The sequence below is a fragment of the Chiloscyllium plagiosum genome, unplaced genomic scaffold (genome assembly GCF_037043375.1).
Source record: "Chiloscyllium plagiosum isolate Xiang-an unplaced genomic scaffold, Cpla_swu_hap1 HiC_scaffold_5, whole genome shotgun sequence".
Lineage (NCBI taxonomy): Eukaryota > Metazoa > Chordata > Chondrichthyes > Orectolobiformes > Hemiscylliidae > Chiloscyllium > Chiloscyllium plagiosum.
Window position 1 is genome coordinate 73,489,975 of NW_028270143.1, and position 6,434 is coordinate 73,496,408.

General features: G+C 43.6%; 1 pseudogene; it reads left to right on the forward strand.

Moving 5' to 3' along the window:
* Positions 1–4,398: 4,398 nt before the first annotated feature.
* LOC148149958 (uncharacterized) lies at positions 4,399–5,616 on the forward strand (annotated as a pseudogene).
* Positions 5,617–6,434: the final 818 nt, after the last annotated feature.

Below are 6,434 nucleotides of genomic sequence, written 5' to 3' on the forward strand. Positions count from 1 at the left end.
CAAACAGAATTTATTTACAAAATTACAGAATGAAACACAACAAACCAAAAATAGAATACCCGAATAATTTATCCTATCTGAACCCAACAGGTTATCCCAATTTAATGATACTGTTCCAAAATACTTGCAACTGTCCCGAAAAACAGACCCCTTAGCACAAAGAATAAAAATGACACAAAAGCTTACAGGATACAAAGTCAGAAGGGCAGAAGGAGGGACAGAGCTTCCAGTTTCAACTGTGACCTTGACTCAACTAACCCCCGAACTGGATTGACCTGCGCAGCAAGAGAGCTGGCCATACCCACTTGATTGTGCAGTTTTTTTAAGACATGAAAATCTTAGGCCAGGCATTATCTGTTAGGGACAAACAAAAAGGGCCCCAATAAACATTTCAAACACAGCCTAGTTGGAGCCTGGCCAATTACCCCTCTCTGAAAAAAGCTCAAGGGCACAGTAACTTTGAGAAAGGACCAGCTTCGTGACTGATAGTATAAGTAATTTCTTTAACTGCTCAGTACATCTTAATTAGATACATGAAGAGTGCTCTTAGGGAGGGAGTGCCAGGCCCTTGATCCAATGACAGTTAATGAATGGTGATATTTTAACAAAAGAGCCTGCTGCTCTTGTCCAGCTAGGTGATAGAGGTTATGAATTTTGTCAATAGAGGTTTGGTGAGTTTCTGCAATGCATCTTGTAGATATTACACACTGCTGCTACTGTGCCTAAGTGGTGAAGGGAGTGAATATTGAAGATATTGGATGGTGTGCCATCACCTACCTGCTTTGTCTTGGATGTTGTTGAGATTCATGGTGCATTGGAGCGGCACTCATCTACAAGTGGAGTGTATTCTATCACATTCCTAACTTATGCCTTTTAGACAGTGGACAAGCTTTGGTGAGTCAGGAAATTAGTGACCTGCCATAAACGTTGCAGTTAATAATTTGTACTTGTAGTCACATCATTAATGTGGCTGAACTAGTTAAGTTTCTGGTCAATTATGGCCGCATGATATTGATGCTAGGGTATTCAGTGATAGTGATGCTGTTGAATGTCAAGGGGAAATGGTTAGGTTCTTTCATATTCGAGATGGTCATTGTCTGGCATTTGTCATTGATGAAGCAACTGAAGATCATTCAGCAAAGGATAGTACCCTGAGCAACACCTGCAATGATTGGCCTTCAACTGTACTGAGTGTGACTCCAACAAATGCAAGTTATCTCTTGAGCTTCACTGACTTCAATTTTAATTCCTTGATGCCACATCTTAGTGACATCTTGGTGTCAAAGGTAGTCACTCTCAACTCATCTCTAGAAGACAGTTCTTTTAATCTGTAACCAGGCTATAATGAGATCTAGAGCCAAGTGATCCCAATGGAACACCAATTTAGCATAAGTGAGCACATTATTGTGGATTAAGTGCCATTTGATATCACTGTCAATTACGCCAATCATCACTTTACTGATGACTGAGAGTAGACTGAAAAGAGAATAATTTACCAGATTAAATTTCTTCCACTTTTCTGTGAGCATAATTTACCTGAGCAATTTGTCACATTGTCAGGTAGATGATCCTCATGTATCTATACTGAAGCATCTTGACTAGCAACCAGTTCTGGAGCACAATTCTTCTCCACTACAGCAGAGATATTGTTGGGCGCCTATAGTTTTGCTGTGACCAATCGTTCAGTCATTTCTTGATATATTTGTCATTAGAACAGCTGTGCTACCTTTCTTAGGACATCAGCAGAAGTCATGATAAGGTATTTAAGTGGAATTTACAGGAAAGCCTACAAACTACTCCAAGCACAATTTTTTCACAAAGGTTTGCTCAATCCCGATTCCAACATCTGCACAGAAATGAGCTCTTTAAAATAGGGGTAAACTTCAAGTGGCACCAGGATCCAGCCCTTTGGTCCATTCACAAGTTCACCAGCATTCTTTCCTGTCTTTAATTGGGGATCCAAGTAGATGCTATTTTATAAAGAATGATATCTAATAAGTAATATGTAGTTTAAAGTGCAGAGAACAGCTGGTATTGCCGCTCATGTTTCTCAGTGTTATTTATACATAACAGCTTGTGACTTGAGATTTGGATTAACAGATCCAATTGCGCCCTGAAGGTCACAAACCACCTGAACTAATTTCCAGAAATATATTTGAATTTCAGCTTCCAGTTTTGCAGCTTACTTACAACCATGATTGCTTTCCACATTGCTCAGAGAAAACTCCTGAATTCAATCTAAATAGCACATCTGAACTGTAAATTAAAAATAATATGTTTTCCCACAAGTTACTGAATATCACCACCCTTTATATTCTGGAATTATAGCAGTCCTTCCCATTTCCCTACTTTGTACATTTACAGATTGCAAATTGTCTATCAAGTAACGAGGTTTGGAAGACATAGACAAAAACAATCTGGGCATAATTTAGCCTTGATGTCAAAAGCAGTCATTCTTATCCCACCTCTGAAATGCAGCTCTTCGTCAATGTTTGGATCAAGGCAGTAATGAAGTGAGGAGCCAAGTGGCCCCACTAGAATTCAAAAGGAGCATGAGTGAACAGGTTATTCCTTTGCAAGTGCTGTTTGATAGAACAGTTGATAACCCATTCCGTCACTTCACTAATTGAAAGTAGATTGATAGAGCTGATATGATAATTGAGTCAGAGCTTAGATTTGATCCATTGGTCATGTAATTGTTTAACCTGTCTATTTCATGCTGCTTCCATTATTTGTTGTGCAAGCAATCCTGTGTTGTAACTTTACTAAATCAATACTTTATTTTTAGATAATAATAGTGCTACTCCTTCTGCAGTCTTCACAGTCTGCAGGTTGGTTTCCCTGGCTTGATTGGAGTGGTAGAATGGGAGGACATACTATACATGAGGATTTAGATTCTGGTTGAAAACAAATCTGAAAATGCTGATGATGTACAGCGCTGTATAATACAGTTTTGAGTTTTTAGATCTATCGCACTTAGCACGATGGTATGCCATGCAACACAATGGAAGACATCTTTCATGTGAAGATGAGATACATTTGTAATAAGTAAATTGGTGAGGATGGGATCAAGTAGACATTTCCCATTTCCCCTTTTTTGGTTCCCTCATCACTTACCATAGAACCAGTCTAACAACCAAGTTCCTTTAGAACATGGCCAGCTCAATCAGAAGTGATGCTACCAAGCTACTTTTGATCAACTTAGAAATCTCCAAGCCAGAGTACACTCTGCTCCCATGCTACTCTCAGTGGTTCCTCCAAGTAGTGTTTAACATAGAAGAGTATTGATTCATCAGCCAAGGGAGTAGTGGCAGTAGGTGGTAATCATCAGGTCCAGAAAAAATGATGAGAGCAATTTCCTCCCAATTGTATACCAGGGAGCTGCCATGACTGGTGGGACTGTCATACCAAAGGGATACTCAGGAATGGTTATGGTGGTGTTTGGGACATTATACAGTACAAGGTATCACTCCATGACTATGATTATGCCAGGCTGTTGCTCCAATAGTCTGTGGAACAACTCTTCTAATTTTGGTACAAATCCCATGTAATTCTCAGGTTGACTTTGTAGTGTTAGCAGAGCTATGGTACGCTGAGTTCTTAGGGGTCTTAGATAGCATAGGGATAGGAATATCAACCATTGGCATTCCCATCCAAGACTTTATTCTGATGGATGAGGGGAGACTGCAGAGTTTAGGTTGGACACTACCCAGCCTTCCCACCTTCCCATGGTGTCATCAACACCGAGCAAAGTATTATGTGCCTCACATCTTTTATGTCATAACTGTGATTTATGTATGTCTTTTTAACATCATTTATTTTAAATTGGGTTCCAGACATATGGATTTTCTGAGTGCCTGTACTTAATGAAACTTGTAAATATTTCTGTAACCATGATAAACTTTTTTAAAAACAGATTGACATTGGTAGTACTAATGGTAACATCTCCCACCCACAGCTTCCAACCTCATAGTCCGGGAACACCACACTGCCCGGTTCTACCTCCTTCCCAAGATCCACAAACCTGACCACCCTGGCCGACCCAATACCTCAGCCTGCTCCTGCCCCACCGAACTCATCTCTATCTACCTCAATACTGTCCTATCCCCCCTAGTCCAGGAACTCCCCTGTTACATTCGAGACACCACCCATGCCCTCCACCTCCTTCAAGACTTCCGTTTCCCCGGCTCCCAACGCCTCATATTCACCACGGATATCCAATCCCTCTACATCTCCATCCGCCATGACCAGGGCCTCCAAGCCCTCCGTTTCTTCCTCTCCCGACGTCCCCAACAGAACCCTTCCACCGACACTCTCATTCGTTTGGCCAAACTGGTCCTCACCCTTAACAATTTCTCCTTCGAATCCTCCCACTTCCTCCAGACCAAATGGGTTGCCATGGGCACCTGTGTGGGCACCAGCTATACCTGTCTCCTTGTTGGCTACGTAAAAGAGTCGATCTTCCGTAATTGCACCGGCACCACTCCCCACCTCTTCCTCCGTTACATTGATGACTGCATTGGCGCCACCTCGTGCTCCCGTGAGGAGGTTGAGCAATTCATCAACTTCACCAACACATTCCGCCCTGACCTGAAATTTACCTGGACCATCTCTGACACCTCCCTCCCCTTCCTGGACCTCTCCATCTCCATTAATGACAACCAACTTGACACCGACATTTTTTACAAACCCACCGACTCCCACAGCTACCTGGATTACACCTCTTCCCACCCTACCTCCTGCAAACATGCCATCTCATATTCCCAATTCCTCCATCTCTGCCGTATCTGCTCCCAGGAGCACCAGTTCCACCACAGAACACACCAGATGGCCTCCTTCTTTAGAGACCACAATTTCCCTTCCCAGGTGGTTAAAGATGCCCTCCAATGCATCTCATCGACATCCCGCACTTCCGCCCTCAGACCCCACCCCTCCAACCGTAACAAGGACAGAACGCCCCTGGTGCTCACCTTCCACACTACCAACCTTCGCATAAACCAAATCATCCGCCAACATTTCCGCCACCTCCAAACAGACCCCACTACCAGGGATATATTTCCCTCCCCACCCCTTTCTGCCTTCCGCAAAGACCGGTCCCTCTGTGACTACCTGGTCAAGTCCACGCCCCCCTACAACCCACCCTCCCATCCTGGCATCTGCCCGTGCCACCGCAGGAATTGCAAAACCTGTGCCCACACCTCCTCCCTCACCTCCATCTAAGGCCCTAAAGGAGCCTTCCACATCCATCAAAGTTTCACCTGCACATTCACCAATATTATTTATTGCTCCCAATGCGGTCTCCTCTACATTGGGGAGACTGGACGCCTCCTAGCAGAGCGCTTTAGGGAATATCTCTGGGACACCCGCACCAATCAACCACACTGCCCTGTGACCCAACATTTCATCTCCCCCTCGCACTCTGCCGAGGACATGGAGGTCCTGGGCCTCCTTCACCACCGCTCCCTCACTACCAGACGCCTGGAGGAAGAACGGCTCATCTTCCGCCTCGGAACACTTCAACCCCAGGGCATCAATGTGGACTTCACCAGTTTCCTCATTTCCCCTCCCCCCACCTCACCCCAGTTCCAAACTTCCAGCTTAGCACTGTCCCCATGACCTGACCTACCTGCCTATCTTCCTTTCCACCTATCCACTCCACCCTCCTCTCTGACCTATCACCTTCATCCCCACCCCCATTCACCTATTGTACTCTATGCTACTTTCTCCCCACCCCCACGCTATCTCTCCACCCTTCAGGCATTCTGCCTGTATTCCAGATGAAGGGCTTTTGTCCGAAACGTCGATTTACCTGCTCCTCAGTTGCTGCCTGAACTGCTGTGCTTTTCCAGCACCACTCTAATCCAGAAATTGGTAGCACTAATGGCTTTTTGTTTAAATTAGGATGTTTTACGACTAAGCAAAGTAAACCCTTGTGCTTTAAGATCTCTTAGAAATTTCTCAGTTTTTTTAATATATATTTCCTCATCAGCTATTCAGAGATGTTATTTACCACCTCTAGAGTCAGTGGGACTTGAACCCAATCTCCTGGCATAGAGGTAGAGACACTACAAACCATAACTTCAAAGGTCAGACTTTATTTTAGTTTTATTTTGTTTTTGGCAGTTCTATGAAGTCCTTGGATGCGTAGAGCAATGCTCCTAAAAGAAAACAGTGAAACTAGATTATCTTAGAGTTTGGAGTCAGTCATAGTCCCAAACCAGAAGCATTAGGATAAGACCATGAAGGTGTTACTTGAAGCTCAATATGTTTTAATGCAGGTGTATGATAGCTCCAAGAAGAAGCTATTCCAATCTTGGAGTTAAAGTCACAGTTACTTTAAGTCATTTGAAGTATTAGAGAATGATTTTTTTTCCAGTGTGAGCACTGTACAAGAGTTGCTTTTAGATACAGGCAGACCCGGGTTCTGAACGAGT